This window comes from Nelumbo lutea, chromosome 6 (genome assembly GCF_056320005.1).
Source record: "Nelumbo lutea isolate HS-2025 chromosome 6, American lotus-T2T, whole genome shotgun sequence".
Lineage (NCBI taxonomy): Eukaryota > Viridiplantae > Streptophyta > Magnoliopsida > Proteales > Nelumbonaceae > Nelumbo > Nelumbo lutea.
This window is the reverse complement of record NC_142689.1, coordinates 41095390-41117732: the sequence shown is the minus strand read 5'-3', so window position 1 is coordinate 41117732 and position 22343 is coordinate 41095390. Positions and strand designations below refer to the sequence as shown.

Genomic DNA, 22343 nt, shown 5'->3' with positions numbered 1-22343 from the left:
GGATTCAAATTGCAATTTTTAATATTTTTATTAGTAAAAAAATTAAAAACTGAATAAAAAACTTAAATTAAATATAAAGTAATACATGTATTACATGTAGAACACACACACACACAGATACACACACACACACACACACACACACATATGTATGATTTATTTATTGTAGATGTGACACGGTCTAACCCATTCAACCTAGACGGTCAAACCAATGACCTAGAGGCAAAAATGGTTCAACCTCTAGATCAGTTTTTAAAACACTACTTACAGGTAATCCTAAAAGAAGGGAGGTTTTGGTCCAATGAACAACATTGTCAACTATTAATCCAGTTTGAAAAAAAAAAAGGAAGTATTAGTATTTATGATAAATATTAAGGGAGGTTACTGATATTTATAATATAAAACTTATATTAAAGAAAAAACTAAAAACACAATTGGTTTTTCTAGGTGGTAGATAAATAGTTATATCATGTGGGTCAAACAAGTGAAACACGTAATTCTAAAAGAATGGAGGTTTTGGTCCAATGAACAACAATGCCAATTATTAATCCATTTTGAAAAGAGAAGGGAAGTATTAGTATTTATGATAAATGTTAAGGGAGGTTACTGATATTTATAATATAAAACTTCTAGTAAAGAAAAAACTAAAAACACAATTGGTTTTTCTAGGTGGTAGATAAATAGTTATATCATGTGGGTCAAACAAGTGAACCCAATATACCGTAATTAAATACTAAAAATTTCAAATAGATAAAAATACATAAATTAAAAAATTTTAGGCACATCTTTAATATTATATATTTGTATATTAAACAAAAACGGGTATGATAAATACGAAGTATTTTTATTAATAATAGAGATTGAATGCAACGTTTAAAACTAATCCATAAACGAGACTATTTTTCTCCCTATGGTGGATCAATGGTTCAACCATTTAGATCAATGGATTAATCCAAGATGTCATAGTAAAATAATACTTTTCTAAAAAAATACAAAAAAGGTTATAGAAAATATATAAAAGAGAAAAATATAGACACATCTCTAACATCATATATTAATTCTCATATTAAAAAAAAAAAAGTAAGTGTGATAAACAATATTTACTTTTATTAATAATGTAATAAATACAAAATTTAAAACCAAATGGGTCAATTATCCAAGTCAAATGGTTTAACCCATGATGTTATAATTGAATAATAAAATTTAAAATATAGAAATACAAAAACAATTAATAGAAAATTTGGCACATCTCTAATATTATATAGCCATCATATTAAATAAAATAAGTGTGATAAATGAGAAATAATTTTATTAATGGTGGAAATGGAATACAAAAGGTTAAATTGTCTTGAAAAGGAAAATGTTTTCCGTTCACAAAATGGTTCATGAATTCAATAGTCTAGGTTAACTTATGATGTCACGATTAAATAATATAAAATTAAAAATAGATAGAAACACTAAAATCTATGAAAAACAGAAAAAAGTTTATAGAAAAATTAAGAGTCATCATTGATGTTATACATCATCACATTATATAAAAAAGATTTATTTTTTATTGGTAATGAAAATGGAGTAAAAATTTTTAATTTTACATAAAAAGAAATCCATTTTCTGTGTTATGTTAAATGGGACAGCTCATGATATCATAATTAAATAATAAAATTTTAAAAAATTATACAAGAAATTAATAAAATCTAGACATATATCTGATTTATTATTATTATTATTATTATTATTATTATTATTATTATTATTATTATTATTATTATTATCTAAAATTGCCATATGCAATGCATGTGTACATTTACAAGTTTTTACATATGTAAACACTAATAGGGACCCCTGCGATGCACGGTCTTTGTTAAGCCAAATTAAAAATGAAGGACCTTTATGACATTTTCAATTGATCACCAAGACTATCTAAGTTTAATCCAAATATTTTTTTATCATGTCTAGATGGCCCTATGACATTATTAGTTAATTAAGCAATTAATTAAGTAAAAAATAAATAACTTAAATTTTAAAATATAATTAAATAAAAATTTTAATATTTTTATTGGCAAAAAAATAAACAAACTAAGGCAAGATGAACTGACAATTCTAAAACATTCCTCTCGTTCTAGGTTTTCTTATTTGTTTTAGCAAAACACTCATTTCCTTCATCCTAGGGCTGATCATTTTTCAGCCTAACCCCACAAATTTTTTGGATGGGCTTGAGTCCATTACAGCAAGCATGGCTCACACATATTTATGTATATATTATTTATAATTATGTATATGTTTTTGTATTTTATATATAAATATTTTAATTTGATACCTATTATACATATAGTATATATTATTTGTATTATAAAAACTATAAAATTTTCATAGATATATTGTATGACATACATAATATAAAACAGCATACATATTTAATACTTCATACATAAAAGTCATAGGTCCATAATCAAGCTTGGCCTAAGGCTTATGCTTCAAGCCTAGAACCAACTGGGTTGGGTATAGACCTAGCTAATCCAATCCATGAATAACCCAAGTTCAATCTCTCTCCCCAATCATCCATGAACTCTTGGTCCTTTGGTTCTATTCCAACATTGTCAATTCATTGCTTAAATTCAATTTCTATAACATTCCAGGAAGGCCGAGTCAATCCAAATCCAAACCATCCATAATTTTATCAATGTTTAGATTTAACAACATCTATGACATTTAAATCAAATAAATAAATTAAAATTAATAACTTTTTATTATTTATATTACTTTTTCATAAATTTATCTACTTTATTAGTGTTAATTAATTTTGTATTAATTTTAAATAAAATTTGAATGCATTTTCATTTTAATTTATTTTACTATTTTTATTAATCTATTAAGATAAAGGGTTTTATTAATTTTAAAAAATTAAAGTTTTATTAATTTCATCAATTCTATTAGTAAAAATTAATTTTATTATTTTTTAATTTATTCATTTTTGTTCTACTAAAAACTTATTTTTACCAATAATAACAAAATAATTAGTCTTTTATGTTATTTAAGTAATGTACTAAATAATTTTACTTTTTCTCATGAATTTTTATTTTTTTTCAAATGAAACCTAATTGAACTAAAATTTTTATGATATTTTATTTGTACTAATTGATTTAAAATTTTATTATTGAATAATTTTAACATGAGATATTTTTATTTAATTATTAATTTAATTAAATCTTGTTGATAATTATATCATCTTTCAGAAATATAAATGTGTTAACAATTATATGTAAATGTATTACAAATTTTATGATATTTTATTTGCACTAATTAATTTAAAATTTTATTATTGAATAATTTTAACATGAGATATTTTTATTTAGTTATTTTATTTTATAATTAAATCTTGTTAATTTTATAATCTTTGAAAAAAAATAAATGTGTTAATAACTATATATTTTATAAATAATTACAATGAAATGGAAGCATATTAAATGGGTTATAAATTACAATGTTAAGTTTGAAATGGAATTTAAATGGGTTATAATTATAATAAAATGCGATTTTCTATTTTAAATATTAATAATTTTATTTTTAAGTCAAGTAAATAATATTTATTTTGAAATGGAACTTACTTGATTAATTAACTTAAAAACTATCTTTAAATGGAAGTTGATTATTGAGAGTACAATAATATACCATTGAATATTAAATGGGTTATAAATTGTAATTAAATAATCGAGTTACATTTTAAATTATATTTTGGTTTAATTTAATTTCTACTATTAATTATAAATAAAGGTAAATGTATCTAATGGATATAAAATTATGATTAAATTGAAATAGATATAGATATAGACAGAATTAATGAATTTTAGGCAATTTAGTGCAGTAATTGAGAGAAGAGAGCATTAGTGATATTACTTATTGAAGGAGAGAGTGTTAATGGCATGACTAATGAGGAAAGATAATTGGAAGAGTTAATGAGAAAGATGAGAAGTGGAGAAAAAGAGAGAGAGATTCCATGTCCACATTACAATTAAAGGTGATCAAATGGATTTGCTCTACCAAAACCGAATGGAACTGACCTTGCGTAATTTGTTATTGGGTAGGGTCTGGTTCCAAATTCTTGGAATAGAACCCAACTCAAGATAGTTCTAGGGTTTGGGGCATACCCTACCTAAATTGACATAAGAATCAACTTTGATTGGTCTTGGTGAAACTAGCCTTTTTTGACCTTGATGAAATCAGTCTTGATTGGTTTTGTTGGACTAAACTTGCCTTAAAATAAATCCCAAAATAGTTTGAGAATATAAAGATTTGAAGCCAAGAATTCATGTCTACAAGGACCATGGTCTCACTTGGCCATTGAGCTACTTAAGTGAAAAGATAATTTTATTTAATTTGATATTGAATGTGTATAATTGTCTAACAAAGTGGATGATCTCATCACAAAGATCATCCACTCAAGTGATCTTTCAAATATTTCAACATACCCAGGTATTTTACCCTTAGATGATCTCATTGGTTGGTACATAAAAAATAGTTCAATCCAACATTTAGTGTAGTATCATTATCAAGTTTAGGGTTATGTGCAACTTTCCAATTTTGCTCATCTGTCTCCAAGGTCAAGCGCATAACTAAAAACAGTCCATGTTTAGTGTAATATCATTATCACATTTAGAGTTATGTGCAACTTTCCAACTTTGTCAATATATCTCCATAGTCAAGGGCATAACTAAAAATGGTCCATATTTAATGTTTCAATAAAACCAACTAATTGTACCTTGGGTCTAACCCTATTAGTTGACATAGATTCCTCCACCAATTTGACATTACCATAGTGCTAACCTTGGAAAGATAAAACTTCCCAAGTTTATCAAATGGTTAAGAACATTTTAAACTAACACATAAGTCTCATAAATCTCCAGCTTAAGGGGTAAATCACTTAAACATTCCAACACACATGAAATAATAATGCTTTGATTTTATTCATTAACAAATATCAAATTATATCAGTTTGATTGGAGTTGAGGGTATGTAGTGTCTAACAATATGAGATACTTTGATCTATCATCTAGAAATTGATTTGATCATGTTAGGTAAAGGATGACTTACCTGTTGGTGACCTAAACCTAACCCAAAATGCTCAGTCATTTCAAATGGCTCCAAGAGGTGCCACAAAACTAAAGAAATTGATTTTGCTTAATTTGTTTAGAGAAAACCAGTCATTGTTGTTTTCATTTATATTCAACATTAACTAAGGTTCCAAAGGATATTATCTGGATTGGTAATGGTAGATCATTTTCTAACGGGAAATTGTTGACCATAGCACAAATAATCTTTTTGTTGGCTCATTGACCTTGAACAAAAACTCGATGGCAGATAATCACAATTGTCTAATCTAATCCAATTATTCCTTCTTTTTTTCTATCTCCGTCTACTCTCCCACTTTCTTCTTCTCTTATCTCATCAAAACAAGAATATAATGAGTAATATCATGGGGAGAATCACATGGAAGAATATAAGAGGGAAAATAGGATTTTAAAGATTTGCTATAATTTTGCATGTGATGTTTTACTAATAAATGGTATGTTTAAGTCTAGTGAGATAAGGCTATGAGATATATTAAGTCTATTTTTAAACTTCAGGGTATATTTAAGACAATTTCTAAAAACTTGGGATATGTTTAAGTCATTTACACTTTTTTATTGGTAAAAACCCAAATCAAACCAATAGATTTGCACTGTGCCAAACAAATTGAACCAAGTTGTACCAATTAGACTAAGCCAGACAAACTAAGCACTAAGATGTTATGACTCAAATCCAAGACCAACTTGATTACCATAAAAAGAAAAAAAAAAACCCAAGATCCATTTGCATAGGAGTGGATACCGACAAAAGATGTGGTCAAATTTTGACAAGACTATAAATTGAACCCAATGATCTAGCAATTAATGTGAGACAATAGAAGATGCTTTCAAATTTAAAGATTACTGATGACTTTTATTAGTTAAGTTAGTTGCACGATACCCCCTCTAATTACAAGGTGTGGGATCAAACACATAAAACTACAAGTTCTATGTGGTATGGCCAAGTTATAATGCCTATTAAGACATGTGACTAGATAAATTTGACTAATTCAACATTTATAAGAGGCAAGAAGTATGAACACTTTGAACAATAGATAACATTAATTTTATTTTAATAAAAAAACAAGTATAAGGGCATATGTTATGCATGTGTACAAAGATAACATTATATAATCAAATTTAACTTTTATGACTTGCACCAAAACCAAAGCAAGCATCCACTTTATATAGTCATAAAAGGAACAATCAATTGGCCACTAGTCTCTATCTTGTATGTGGATCCCAGCACTACTATTCTCTCAAGCTTGCATTACTAGTGACCGTTGTCATAGAACAGTTCAGAATGAAGTACAAACACACCACTATTTACAATAAATTCAAGGCATCACATCAATTGACTTTTTCTTTCAAAGGTTGGCATGTTTGCACTTAAAATGATGCAATGTACCAAATATTCAATATACTATGTATTTGTGCATTATAAGAGCAATGTATTGCACTTGTATTGTAATTTTTTTAATTTTAATTTTATTTTCCTTCCATTTTTGAGTAAACTCCAAAAACCCCCCATCTATCACTATCTAAACTATCAAAAGTTGTAAATACCCCCCAATTTTTATAAGTTGTGGCATTTATGGAAAAGATAATGTAACCAAATTAATGGTTTATTTCACATGTATGATGGGATTGTTTTCTCATTCCTAATAACATAAAAGGACCTAATGTTTCTTAACAAAAACCTCTCATTGCCAAAAGAGAAAAAAAAACAAAGTAGAATACAAGCCCTTTTCTCTTCTTAAAATGTCCCAACACCACTATTCTCTCAAGCTCGCATTACCTATAACCGTGGTTGTAGAACAACCCAAAGACCCCTGGTGAAATGCAAACACTTAAATTTAAGGCATCACATTAACTAACTTTTTATTTCAAAGGCTGGTGTGTTTGTATTTTATAGGTAATGCTTTCTCTATTCTCTCTTTTGTTTTTTTCAAAAAGATTATTCAAAGGAATTACTCCTAATCCTAAGGGAATTAGTACGTAAAATGACACAATGTACCAAATATTCCATATATTATGTATCTATGCATAATAAGAGCAATATATTATATTTGCATTAAAACTCATTTAATTTTAATTTTATCTCCCTTATGTTTTTGGGTAAACTCTAAAAACTTCCCTTGTACCATAAGAATGCATCAATTTATTACCTAAACTATCAAAAGTTGTAAATACCCCCACCCCCAATTAACTATTCATTTCACATGTATGGTGGGATTTTGTTGTCAAACCCAATTACATGAGAGGACCTAATGTTTCTTTTGAACAAAAGTGAGGCATCATCAAAAAAGTAGAAACAGAGTAGAATGCAAGCCCTTTTGTCCTCTTAAAATGTCTCAGGACCACTATCCTCTCGAGCTCACTTTACTCCCAATGAATATGCAAACACACCAGTGCTTGCAATAAATTCAAAGCATCACATCAACAGATTTTTTTATTTCCAAGGCTAGTGTGTTCGCATTTTGGAAGTTATGTTTACTATATTCTCTCTTCTATTCTCTTTCAAAAGTGTACTCTCTATAAATGCATCATACAATATGCATAATGAATATTATGAATGGGAGCACTAATAGTGAAGTGGAGATACTCCTAATCCTAGGGGAACCAATACATCAAATGATGTAATTTACCAAATATTGCATATAATTTGTATCTATGCATAAAAAGAACAATATATTGCACTTGCATTGTAGATCTTTCAATTCTAATATTATGTCCCTTTTGTTTTTGGGTAAACTCCAAAAACCCCCTTTTACCAAAGTAATGTATCAGTATACTACCTAAACTATCAAAAGTTGCAAATTACCCCCAATTTTTGTAAGTTAAATAGTGTTTATGAAAAAGGTAAAATGGCCAAATTAACTATTTATTTCACAAGTGTGGTGGGATTTTGTTCTCAAATCCAACAGAATGAAAGGACCTCATGTTTTTTTGAACAAAAGCCTTTCAACACCAAAAAGGTAGAAACAAAGTAAAACACAATCCCTTTTCTCTACTTAAATGTCAAATAAAGATCATAAGAGAAACTACTTTTGGAAGGATAATTTGGGTATTTGAAAATTTTAATAGGTTACATGATGTGGACATGACAATTTTTCATCCATTCCCTTAACAAAAGGATAATGGAGGAAACAAAACTTTTGATACATTGGTGAAAGTTCGGGTGTTATCTACATCTTTTAATAGTTTTGGTAGTGAAGTGGCACACCCACATAATAAAGGGGTGCTATTGGAGTTTACCCTTTGTTTTTTATATGGACTAATGTAAAATGACCATAAAGGGCACAAGTGATAATGTAATTGAAAATCTCATCACCTATGCAATCATCCCACCCCCTTAAATTTTGGTCTTGATTTGTTGTAAGTTTATAACATAAAACAATACATGTTTGGATCTATATTTCAAGGGTTTAAGCCGAAACAAGTCATTCATCTCAACAAAAGTTTTTATGGTAAAAAAGCCTCTATTTATAAATAAAGCAAAACAAACATGAGGATAAAGACCCTCATTGTAAGGGGATCGACCTAAGTAGAACCATGAATTGACAACCACAACAAGATCAACCAAACTTGGGTCAATTCGGTCCATTTTAAATATAAGTGTTGAATATTTGATCACAATAACAAGATCAATGCATATGGAACGAATATTCTAGAAACCAAGAAAGCATTCTTGGATAAGAAACAAACATGAGAATATTCTAGAAATAAATCCAGCTAAGCAAGAAAATAAACATGTGATTTAAATTATAAAAGGGTAAACATGAAAATAACAATTAATAAGATAATTCTAGAAAGATATTTAACCATACATTTTAAATTTGTATATGGAACATTCTAGAACAAGAGGGTAAAATATGGAAAACACAATCAAAAAACTTCTGGAATATGCACCTAAAAACTATAAATAGGTGATTACCATCCATTTCAAGGGGAATTGGAACCATTCTTATCCTATCACCTTGATGTGAGCCCATCAAGGTGATGGTCTCTCTCTCTCTCTCTCTCTCTCTCTCTCTCTCTCTCTCTTATCTATCTATCTATCTATCTATATACATGCAACCCCTTCGGGGGTTTGGCCACATGCTTCTCTCCCCTTTTTTGTTTAGTTAATTCCTCGAACCCCGAGGTACATACCACCTCACATCCACGGCCTTACACTCATATAAGGAATCAAAGAGATGACTCAACCATGGGTGATCAATTGTAAAGTGGACAAAGTCCTCAAATAGATTCTTAATGATTGTAGCGATTGAGTGAGCCAATGGATTCTCCTCTCCATGGATGAATAAAACCTCTGGATTATGAAGAGTTGTATCCAAAGTGGTGATGTCACAAAGGATGTTGTTTAGAGGATGGAACTAAAGAGTAAAAGTGTCATGCAAGAGGTGAATAACTTTCAAGGAATACAAACAAAGCTTGGGCTTTTGCTATAGGAGAATAAGCACTCAATGAATGCTACATCACTAGTTGGATAACCATGGACAATAATGTCACCTATTAGATAACAACGTAGGATAACTCTTATCCTGTATATTTGAATTTTTGAATTATATACATCTGTATATAAATCATTGTACACAATGAAATATTATTTTGTTTATTCTCTTCAACTGACTTTGTATGGTATTAGAGCAGTAAAAGACTAATGTCATGTCTACTCAATCTTCTTTAATCAATTCTCAAGTTGAGTCTTCATCTAGAACTAATTGCATGATTACGCTATCCAATTTTATAAATGTCATCATATATAGTTTGTCTAGATAGACATAACTATCTTCTATGGTCCATGCAAGTTCTTCCTGCACTCAATGGGTATCAACACATTAGATACATCAATGTATACCATGTCCATCAAATTATGTTGTTGGCACCAATGATCAACAAATCAACCCCAAATTTACTTTTTGGTATGAACAGAAACAGCTCATATTGAGTTGGCTTCTCTCTTCACTTACAAAGCATGTTCTTGCCCAAGCTTTGTCTATACTTGGGCCACTACCACTTCAGCCTATTTCTAGTTATACTCCTCCCATACCAATTTCCTTTGTGATTGAACCACCCACTAAACCACTTGGGCTTTCTTCCTATTCTAGTCCTTTTTCAACTTTAGTTGTTGCAACCTCTCTTGGCAATGCTCCTCACATACCTTCCACTCATCCTATGGAGACACACTCACATATCCATGCGCTCCAATACGTGAAGTTGACATGGCTGAACATTTTCTTTTTTGTAAACAAATTCTTCTAGTTTCTCAAAGCCCCTACCACTATTCATTGGGTGGAATTGTCAAAAGAATCCTACAATATTTGAAAGGTACGATCTCACATGGATTAGTTCTTTGCCCATCCAACTCCTTGGATATCATTGGTTTTTTTGATGCATTGGGCAAGTTGCTTGGTTGATAAACGTCCTCAAAGTGGTTATTCCATATTCTTGGGTCCTAATCTTGTTTGTTGGAGCTCAAAGAAATAAATCATTGTCTCTCAATCTAGTATAGAAGTCGATTGAGTATAGGTGTCTTGCTTCTACAGCTAATGAAATTTCTTAGATGACCATGCTACTATCTGAACTTGGCGTGAAGCATTCTCCTGCTATTATTTGGTGTGATAACATGAGTGCCAACTCCTTAGCCTATAATCACATTCAGCATGCATGCACCAAACACATTGAACTTGATGTTCATTTTATTCGGGACCGAGTTGCTAAGAAGCTATTGTCTATTCAATACATTCACAAACATGACCAGCTTGTTGACTTACTTACTAGCCAGTAGCATCTACACAGTTTACTCCTCTCAATGATAAGCTAACCATTAGTCCACACCCCCTGTCCAACTTGGATACATCTTGTGAAGGATAAATCCTAAGAGTTAACGGATAACTCTTAGGTCGTCAATCTCTTACCAAAGAGTCCTTAACTATTTGTGATTGTACAACTATTTTCTTATCTGGTGTTAATGCTCAATTCAACTAAAACTCAAACTCTTGTAACTCTATATAAGAAATACAATTTCCGCTCACCGAGTGTGCAATTCCTATCAATTACAAAATTAGTGTTTACATGGTATCAGAGCGCCTGGTTGATCCAAGTTTAGTTCTCATGGCATCCAGCAACAACACCAACAGCCCTTCGGTAGCATTTGCATCAACCTTTGATTTTTCGTCAAATCTCACCTTGATACCTAGTGTAACTCAGTTAATCCCCATCAAACTCAATGGGGACAATTACAACATCTGGTGTGCTCAATTTTATCCTCTCCTCAACTCTTGTGAATAGATGGGCTTGGTAGACAAATCTATCACTCCACCAAGAGAAATCCCTGATCCAATAGATAACACAAGATAGGTACAGAATCTGGCTATTCTAACTGGCATAGATATGATCAACTCGTTCTGAGTTGGCTTATCTCCTCTTTGAACAAAAATGCTATTGCACAAATAGTTGGTTTACCTACAGCTGCAGTCGTATGGAAATCCCTGGCCCATTCATATGGTTCTCCTTCTCAGACTTGTATTTTACAACTTCGGCGTCAACTACAAACTATAAAGAAATGTGCTCAATCAGTAAATGATTGCATTCAAATTGTCAAATCCTTAGCTAAATGTCTGGCTACTATTTTTGAACCAGTAGTAGAACAAGATATCTTACTTTATCTCCATCATGGCCAAGGGCTAGAATATGAATTGTCTGTGACATCTATTACAACTCGCATGAATGCCAATGAAGTCTCTGTTGATGATCTCCATGGACTTATGATAAGTCATGAAATCTGGTTGAAGTAGAATCACTCCACTGATTCATCTAGTCCATTACTCTCAGCTAATATGGCTGCCTCTCGACCACAGTAGCATCGTCCAAATCATAATCAACCCTTCCAGTCGCGTGGTGGATACAATTCTCGAGGCGATCGTGGTGGCAAGGATAGTCATTCAGGATCTCACTCTTCTGGTCCCTCCAATGGTAATACACCAAAGATTATCTATCAATTATGCTCAAAGCTTGGACATGTCGTTTAGACCTGTTGACATCGTTTTGATATCTCTTATACTGGTGAAACTGATGCACCTTCCCCCATGCAAGCCTACCAGGCCTCCACTTCTTCTTCACCTAACGATCTCACATGGTATCCTGACTCCAGAGTGACGAATCACATGACTCCCGACATCAACAATCTTCAGCAATGCTCGAAGACTATGGTACTAAACAAGTCTATATAGGAGATGGTACAAGTTTGAGTATTCAACATATCGGTTCTTCGTGCTTCTCTCATAAAAACTCTACTTTTCATTTACACAATATTTGGCATGGTCCCTCTCTCTAAAAATTTACTATCCATTTCTCAGTTTAATCGTGACAGCAATGTGTTTTTTGAATTTCACCCTTCCCATTTTGTTATAAAGGACCCTAATGGGGATGGTGCTCCTACAAGTACCTAGTATGCATGGTCTCTATCAGTTCTCTAATGCTTTTTCTGTTCAAGATGCTAAGTCTATTTCTTCCAATAAATCCCCTCAAACGTTTGTTGGTGAAAAAGTGTGTCTCAGTGGCATGCTGGTCTTGGTCATCTGGCTTTGGCTATTGTCAAATGAGTCCTTAGTCATTATGGTTTGCCATCTACTAATGAATATTTTACAATTTGTGAGTCTTGTCAATTGGCAAGAAGTAAGCAATTACCCTTTCTTCATTCTCAACAATGCTCCAATGCACCACTCGATCTTATCTTTTCTGATGTTTGGGGTCCCACCCCTATAGTCTCTTACAATGGCTTTCGCCATTACATTGTATTCATTAATAACAATAGTCGATTTTCTTGGGTGTAATTACTTACTCATAAGTCTCAAGCTATTGATGTCTTTTTACAGTTCAAGAAGCTTGTTGAGAATCAATTCCCTTCTACTATTAAGGCCTTCCAAAGTAATTGGGGAAGGGAATATTGTATGTTCACTAAACATATGTGTGAATTTGGAATCCAATGGCATCTATCATGTCCTAACACCCATCAACAAAATGGGTGTGTTGAACAGAAGCATAGACACCTTGTCGAGGCAGCTCTTGCACTACTAGGCCATGCCTCTCTTCCTCTTCATTTTTGGGATGATGCCATACAAACCACCACCTTTCTCATTAATTGTCTTCCCTCACCAGCTACCCAACATATTTCTCCCTTTGAAAAGCTCATCGGCTCTACTCTAGGCTATTCCATTATGAAAGTCTTTGGTTGTTGTTGCTATCCTCTTCTTTGTCCCTACAACAAGCATAAATTGGATTATCACTCGAAACCGTGTGTCTTCCTTGGCTACAACCCACATCATAGAGGGTATAAATGATATCATACATCCTCTAACTGCTTGTTTATTTCTCGACATGTCATCTTTGATGAAACAATGTTTCCCTATGCTCTCCCTCCTTCATCCTCACCTTCTACATGATCCATTGATACTTATGTTGCCACTCCGCTCAAACCTCTGCCCCCTCTTACATCTGATTTTGGTTTAGACACTAATGCTACTCATGAGTGTTCATAGGAGTCTACTGCTACTACTATGTCACAGGATACCACGGATGATGCCTCTCCCGCCTCTCCACCCCCTACAAATCCTACTTCGGCTATTGGCTTTCCACTATCATCTGATGAAGAATATTCACCACCACCACCACCACATGGCATGCACTCCATCCAAGAGCTATTAGATCGCACTGCACCTGTTCCACCTCCACCTTATTCTCATATGGTGTTCGATCCAACCATCATGCTCTCACCACTCATCATCCCCTACCTAGTGCATTGCTTACTGAACATAATGCTACCATCTCTGAACCAAGTTGCTTCTCTCAAGCAAATAAATCTGCTGAATGGCATGATGCCATGTCCAAAGAATTCAATGCCTTGTTATAGGCAATGGTACCTGGTCCTTGGTACCTCCACCCTCTCATGGTAATATTGTTGGTTGCAAATGGGTCTATAAAGTTAAAAAGAAAGCTAATGGCTCCCATGAATGATACAAGGCTCGTTTGGTAGCTAAGGGGTTTACTCAACAACCTGATATTGACTTCACTGATACTTTCAGCCCTATTGTGAAGCCCACCACCATTAGAACGATTCTCACCATTGCTCACTCTTGTGCCTGGCCCATTCACCAACTTGATGTTCAAAACGCCTTTCTTCATGGCGAACTTCGTGAAGAGGTACACATGTCTCAACCACCAGGATTTGTAGACCCGGATCACCCCCACCATGTTTGTCGACTCCACAAGGCTATCTATGGCTTGAAACAAGCTCCTCGGGCCTATTTTTTTCACCTATACTCCTTAATTCAGGAGGAGTTCATTGCTTCTACATGTGATAGCTCTTTGTTCATATTGCATAAGGGTTCAGTCACAATTATTGCCTTGGTTTACGTGGATGATATACTCCTTACCTCCAACTCTCAACCAGCCATTGATCACTTACTGGCCCAACTTCACTCAACATTTGCCATCAAAGACTTGGGTCCTCTTCATTTTTTTTCTTGGATTGGAGGTTCATAGCAACGGTGATCGTCTCTTTCTATCTCAACACCACTATATCCTCAATTTACTTGACAAAGCTGAAATGCTTAGCTCCAAACCTATCTCCACACCAATCCCACAAAATTCTTCTTTGTCATCATTTGACAGTGTAAGCCTTGATGACCCCACCTTATATCGGAGAATTGTTGGGTCGCTGCAGTATGTGACATTAACGTGACTGGATCTCTCTTTTACAATCAACAAGGTGTGCCAATTCCTCCATCGACTCACCACAGTGCATTTGCAGGTTGTCAATCGCATCCTATGATACTTGAAGCACACCATCTCACTAAACCTTGTCATCAACCGCTCATCTCTCTCCTCTCTCACTGCTTTCACTAATGCAGATTGGGCTGGATGCCCAGATGACAGAAGATCTAGGTGGTTTCTGTGTTTTTCTTGGTGATAATTTATTATCTTGGAGTGCCAAGAAGTAGCCAACGGCGGCTTGCTCCAACACAGAATCTGAACTATGGGCACTTGCCAATGTTGCCACCGAACTGATATGGCTTACCTCTCTTTTAAAGGAACTTCATGTCTCACTCTCATCGCCACCCACTGTCTGGTGTGATAATGTTAGCGCCATGTATCTTGTTGCAAATCCCATGTTTAAGGCCCGCACAAAACACATTGAAGTGGATTTCTACTTCCTTCAATATATGGTTCTAAACTGACAGTTGGATGTTTGGTATATCAGCTCTCATGATCAAGTGGCGGATATCTTCACCAAAGGCTTGTCATCTCCCTGCTTTTCTTAGTTACACTCCAAGCTCAACCTTATCCTATTTATTTTGTGGGGGGATGTAAAGGATAAATCCTAAGAGTTCTCAGATAACTCTTAGGTCATCAATCTCTTATCCTAAGAGTCCTTAACCATTGATGATTTTACAGTTGTTCCCTTATCTGGTGTAAATGTTCAATTCAATTAAAACTCAAACTCTTGTAACTCTATATAAGAAATACAATTTCCACTCATGAGTGTGTGATTCCTATCAATTACAAAATCAGTGTTCACACATCTATATATAAATAACTGTACACTCAATGAAATATTATTCAATCCATTCTCTTCAACTTATCTTGTAGGTTGTAGCTTTCGAAGACAAAGCTTGCAAGCTTTTTCTAGACCTAAAAAAATTGCTCTGAGCTCCACCTCAAGAACTTATGAACCGAATGACATCATGACTTTAACAATTAGCAACTTATAATTAGAGTCAAAATTGACAACAGTCGGAAGAGACTTTCCTCTACTTGTCATCAAAACCAGCATTGTAGAAAATATAAAAGCACTAGGGGCCTCCAAACCATGAGATTGAGATGCCTAGGGCCGAAGTGAGGTATAACGAGGGGGGTTGCATCCCAAAATTCCTTATGTAGTTTGCAACTTTGAAGAATAATTTGAAAAGGATCTGGTCGAGTATCACTAAAAATACTAGAGTGTTCTTGGCTTTGTAAATTCCCCACACAATGGTAGCCATATGAGAAGCATTCTTGGAAATCTCCTCCACAGTTAAACCAAAGCTTCTAAACCAAGGAATAACTAGAAAACCAAGTTGGCTCAAGCCACATCACATTTTAGAAGAAGATGAATAAGATCGTCCTCAATAACATAAGAAGCTGGGCAGGAGTTGTCATGATGGATATGCTGCCTTGCCAACTTTGCTATTGACACCTAAGGGTGTCAATAGATCGTTTTTGGACTGGACTCATCCAATCTAAAATCAATTTGGATGGATTGGACGGACCAATAGTATATATTGGATTGGACCAATCCGGTCCAAAATATTTATTAGATTGGATTGGACCCCGTCTGTCTATAATAAATTTATATTGGATTGGGTTGGATTAAGTCAATATTTGGTCCATTGATATGAGATAAGAATATAGGTGTCAATGGACCATGTTTAGGTTGAAACCAATCTAAATTAAAACAATTTTGAACCAAATTAAAGGTCCACGCATTGAATTGGACCGGTCCAAAATAATCATTGGATTGGATTGGACATGGTCCATTTGTAATAGACTCATAATGGACTGGATCGGATTGGACCAAATCCAGTCCAATTAACACCCTTATTGACAGCAATTGTTTCACTTAACACCTCTAGATAAAGCCCTAATCTTCAAGGACACCTTAAGATTCCAAACATGAAGCCAAATCTCTAGTAGATGGCTTCTAGTAGGGAGTGATTGTCCCAGTGATTGGCTTCAAACAAAGCTGAGAAAGCAACACTAAATACTCACCATTTTAAGTGAAAACAGAAGTAAGCATATCATCAAAAGGGTTTTGTTTGAGCAGGATTACACGAATAACATCTCTCTCTTGTTTCAAGAGCAACCAGTTGATGACTGGGATATTCAGCATTTCAACTAAAGATAAGATCCGTAAATTGCAATTAGACTTGTTCATGGGTTGGGCTTCATGCTTGGCCCATGAACATTTTACACTACTTCGGCCTTTGGCTTCATGCTTGGAAAAGTTCAACTCAAGCCTAAGAGATGAATAAGTCTAGTTGCAACATTACTTGATGCCAAAATGGGTTGGAACTTGGAAATGAGAGGCCAGGTTTTAAGAGACAAAATGGGCATATCTATGATTACATGCCAGCCAAACATGCCACAATTCTCACCTTATCAATTATTCCACAATTCCCAATGTGTAGCTGGTTGCCCTTGCTTTCAAAGTGTTTACAACGTTTTTGTTTTAAGCCTTTAAGGAGATCTCGTCTCCTACCTTGAGCCCCGATCTCTTGAAAGAAAAACTTCGAGAAAACATGGTATCCAATTGTACACATTAGGAATATCTAGCATACATGTGTGCTAAATTCATGGGGAGATGTTCCCAATGTGCAGTTGGATTCCTGTGCTTTCAGAGTGTTCACCAAGTTTTTGCTTTCAGATCCTCGTCTCCTACCTCGTTGAGCTCAGATCGCCTAAAAGCAAACACTCTTAGAACATGGCATCTAGTCACACATCAAAAATATCTCCCATACATGCATGTTAAATTCATGGGGAGATGTTCTCAATGTCAAATTCTATCATCCATTAAAAGAAATTCTATCCAAAGTCAAATTCAAATTCATGCACGTTCTAAATGTCAGCTAGGTTAAAAAAAAATGACCTAGATAATTCCCCAAATTCAAATTCTATCCAAAGTCGAAACTAATTAATAATTAATGATATGGAATTACTGGTGGATATCCTTTCTCCATCCATTAAAAGAATGGGTAAATTTCTAAAACCTCCCCTCAAAGTTTTTAACCATTGCTAGTTGAAACATCCGCTGAAGTTTAGTAATTGAAATCAGTTTCCTGAACTTTCTAACAAGAGGCACAAAAATGTTTAAAATATCCATGCAATTACTTTTGACCAAAATATTTAAAATCAGTTTCTATTATCCTAGCCATTAGGATTATTTTTCAGAAATTGATTTATTTTTCGAATTTGCCCTCCATATCAATGGATTTTAACTTTAGAAGAGGTTTCAGCAACTATCAGAAACTTGAGGGGAGATTTTAACAATTTACCCTAAAAGAAAATATTGGTGAAATTGACGGACGACATTCTTTCTTCCTTTCCATAGTCAGTTAGTCCTTACCCACTATACAGTAGACACGCACTATAGTAACTACTGAATGAAGAAAGAGATTGACGCTGTGGATTTGGAAATACCGTGAGCCACAAACCAAATTTAGCAAGTCCGCGAGTCAGACCACGATACTCATATCGAACGGCAGACGAAATTTTGAAAGGAGCCAGAAATTCAAAACCAGTCGTCATTGTCGTCAACATTTGATCCTGCTTTGAACGCGTCTCTTTTCTCTCCTCCTCGGCTCCTCCTGTAAATGGCAAAGACAAAAGAGATGCAGCCTTCGCAACTACCACGTGCAGAGCTCCGCTACATCTCAGGCGAGTCGCCTCATAAACATGAAACATCTATAAATACCGTCGCAGTAAATCTCGTAAACAATTTTGAAAGGTCTGAGAAAACACGCAAGTTATTAGCTCTGCAAGATTCTTCTTCTTCCTTCTTCTCGTTGCTAATTTTCTTTGATTTGAGAAGAGTTCAAAAGAAGGAATATAAAAGGCAGTAAAGATAGCGGGAGAGAAAGATAACGATGGTCAACAGCAGCAGGAGGAGACGATCAAAAGATCGTCGTCTTCTGCAAGATTATCTCTTTCAGTTTCGTCGGGGCTTCCCAGGATTCCTTCGACGGATGCGGAAGCGCCCTTAATTAAAGATGATAGCACCGATGATGCCGAAGAACTTCATCACGCGCCGTCGACCCTTGTCGACTCTGGTGAAGGTGACTACCCCCCGGTGACAAACTTCGATGACGCAAAAGCTGTGTGTTGGAGGGAGTCGACCAAGCTATGGGCCATTGCCGGACCCATCGCATTTAACATACTCTGCCTATACGGGGTCAACTCTTCTACGCAGATCTTCGTCGGTCATCTTGGAGATGTCGAGCTCTCCGCCGTTGCCATTTCCCTGTCTGTCATCTCCAACTTCTCTTTCGGCTTTCTGGTGAGCTTCTCTCTCTCATTCGATCACGCAGTTACATACATACATGCAGTGACGCTGCAACTGCACTTATATTGTTTGTCTCTTTTCCTCATTCAAAAACAAAAAACGAAAAAAAAAATGCAGCTGGGTATGGGAAGTGCGCTGGAGACGCTATGTGGGCAGGCCTTTGGTGCTGGGCAGGTTTTCATGCTTGGCGTCTATATGCAACGCTCATGGATCATCCTCTCAGTCTCATGCGTTCTCCTGTGTCCAGTTTACATCTTTGCCACCCCGATCCTAAAGCTCCTAGGACAAGAAGATGACATTGCCGATCTTTCTGGGAAATTTTCGATCCAAATCATCCCACAGATGTTCTCGCTTGCATTTACTTTCCCCACCCAGAAGTTCCTACAGGCCCAAAGCAAGGTAGGGATCCTGGCATGGATTGGATTTCTGGATCTAATTCTGCATGTAATGTTGCTCTGGATCTGTGTGTATTGGTTCAACTGGGGCGTTTATGGTGCGGCTGTGGCATACAACATCTCTGCCTGGGCGGTTTCCATTGCACAAGTGGCCTATGTGGTGTGCTTCTGTAAGGATGGATGGAAGGGGTTGTCTTGGTTGGCATTCAAGGAGATCTGGGCCTTCGTTAGGCTCTCGGTGGCCTCTGCCGTGATGCTTTGTCTAGAGATTTGGTACATGATGATTTTAATTGTCCTCACTGGCCACCTTGGTGATGCAATCATAGCAGTTGGGTCCATCTCTATTTGGTAATCAAATGAGCTTACTTAATTCGCTTACATTATTACTTGAATCTGAATGCTTGTAAGTTGTAACAGTCTGTTTTTTGCTTTCTATTTCAGTATGAATATCAACGGTTGGGAAAACATGATTTTTATTGGAATCAATGCTGCCATAAGGTAATTAAGGAACTAGACTATGACCTCTCACCACGGAACCCAACAATATTTCTGGGAGGTAATGGTGGTTTTCATGGTGGGAGAGTCTCACAATCACAAATCTGTCCATCTTTTCGTTTTTGATTTTAGTGTTTTCCCTCTTTATTTTATTAAAATAAATTAGTTCAATCTATTTCGTTTACTTTCTCTTTACTTCAGCGTCCGTGTCTCAAACGAGCTTGGATCGGGACACCCCAGAGCCACCAAATATGCAGTTATCGTTGTGATTCTCGAGTCTCTCCTTATTGGGCTTTTCTCCATGATTGTTATCCTAGCAACAAAAGACCAGTTTCCCATCATTTTTACAAATAGCAAGGAATTACAGCATGCTGTCACTCGATTGGCTTACCTTCTGGCTATTACCATGGTGCTTAACAGCATACAACCAGTTATCTCAGGTCTCTCTCTCTATTACGGTAACCTCCTTTGGGGCTCCAAATGATCGGATTTAAAAATATGATCAGTTTATTAATTGTACAAATTAGGATATTGCTTGATTTAATATTTTAGATAAATATATTTTAGGTAAATTTCTGAGACCTCCCCTGAAGTTTGGTATTTGTAATCAGTTTGGCTGAATTTTCTGATGCAGTTGCAAGTAGACCCCCTCTCTTAGAATCCTCCAAAAAAGAGACATGAAATTTTTCAAAGTACCTATGCAGTTAATAGTGAGGCTGGTTTCTAAAGAAAAAAAAAAAAAGAAAGAGTACAAACTTTATGAAGATAAGAGAGAGAGGGAGAGAGAGAGAGAATTTGAAGTTGGCCTTTGAGTGATTCATATGAAGGGTAAATTTGGAAATAAATCAATTTTAAAAAAGAGATCCAAAGTGCTTGGGGTAGCAATTTATATGTAGAGAAAACTTGAAAAATAAACATTTTTGTCAAAGTAACTGTATGGGTATTTTGGAAATTTATACCTCTTTTTAGAGGATTATAATAGAAGGGCTCTACTTGCAACTATGTCGGAAAGTTTAGGGAAGTGATTACAATTATCAAACTTTAAGGGAGGTTTTAGCAACAACCAGAAACTTCGGGGAAAGTTTCAGCAATTTACCCATCTATTTTTTCTATTTATTAGGGTTGTTCATAAGAATGCCCAACCCGACCAAACTGACCAACCCGGACCGACCCAACCCGAGTCGGATGGGTTTTCATTCGTACTGGTCGGTTTCGGGTTGGGCACATACAAAAACCGATATCTCGGGTTGGTTTTGGTTTTTACATAAGAAAACCGAAACCGACCCAACCCGAACCGAACTAGTCTTTCTTTTACTAGTTTGGCAATTCCTACTTCCTAGTTTGAGTAGTTTCCTAATTCCTACTAGTCTTCTAGATTTCTACTAGAAATAGAAGGCACATTAGGCAATTACAATTAGAATTCAATTAATTAGGTGTCCTTTTTTAGTTTTTTTACCTAGATTAGGCAATTACAATTAGAATTCAATTAATTAGGTGTCATTTTTTAGTTTTTTACCTAGATTAGGCAATTACAATTAGAATTCCTACTAGAACTAGAATTTCTAGTTTCCTACTAGTCTTCTAATTCAACTTTTGTCTTCTCTTAAAATCTTCTATTCTCTAACTTAACTTGGTTGGTCCGCCTCTCTCAACTCAAGTCCTCAACTAATTCAAAGTTTATTCGGCTTTGTACAGGAGCAAAACCGAAACTGGCCCAACCCAACTCAAACCGACCAGGTCGGTTTGGCCTATCAGTGGGTCGGTTTCGGTTCCCACCTCTAGTAACCCGACTAGGTCGGGTCAGTTGGGAAAATCCCATGAAACCGACCCAACCCGACCTGTCAACACCCCTACTATTTATAGTATATATTTGTAAATTTATGCCAATTTTATACCAAATTTGCTAATGTTCTGGTCAAATAAACTCCAGTTGGATATCTACTTACCTAAATGATACGAGTTTGAAACTATGTTTTACATATCCATCTAATATTGAATCAAGTTCAGATCTCTCAGGATTGGGTTTAGGTTCTATTTTATCCACTTGTTGCCCTACTATATGGTGCTAGACCTGTTCATGAGTTGGGCTTTGGGCTTGACTTTACATTGTGGTTGAGCTCAAGCTTCGGACTAGATCCGTTCAAATTTAGCAAAACCCAAACCCAAGCCGGCCCATGAACAAATCTACATGGTGCAAGTTGAGCCAGATTGGGTTGGGTTGAGGCCAACCCTAACCTAACCCAAATT

General features: G+C 34.9%; 1 pseudogene across 1 annotated transcript in view; it reads left to right on the top strand.

Moving 5' to 3' along the window:
- LOC148848724 (uncharacterized) overlaps positions 1-22343 on the top strand; it is a 33449-nt pseudogene that overhangs the window by 5464 nt on the left and 5642 nt on the right. The window contains exons 4-9 of the transcript XR_016101067.1: positions 13649-14058; positions 14192-14309; positions 18736-19200; positions 19324-19949; positions 20043-20099; positions 20298-20536. The product of XR_016101067.1 is annotated as an uncharacterized LOC148848724 (transcript). The remainder of the gene's footprint in view (positions 1-13648; positions 14059-14191; positions 14310-18735; positions 19201-19323; positions 19950-20042; positions 20100-20297; positions 20537-22343) is intronic.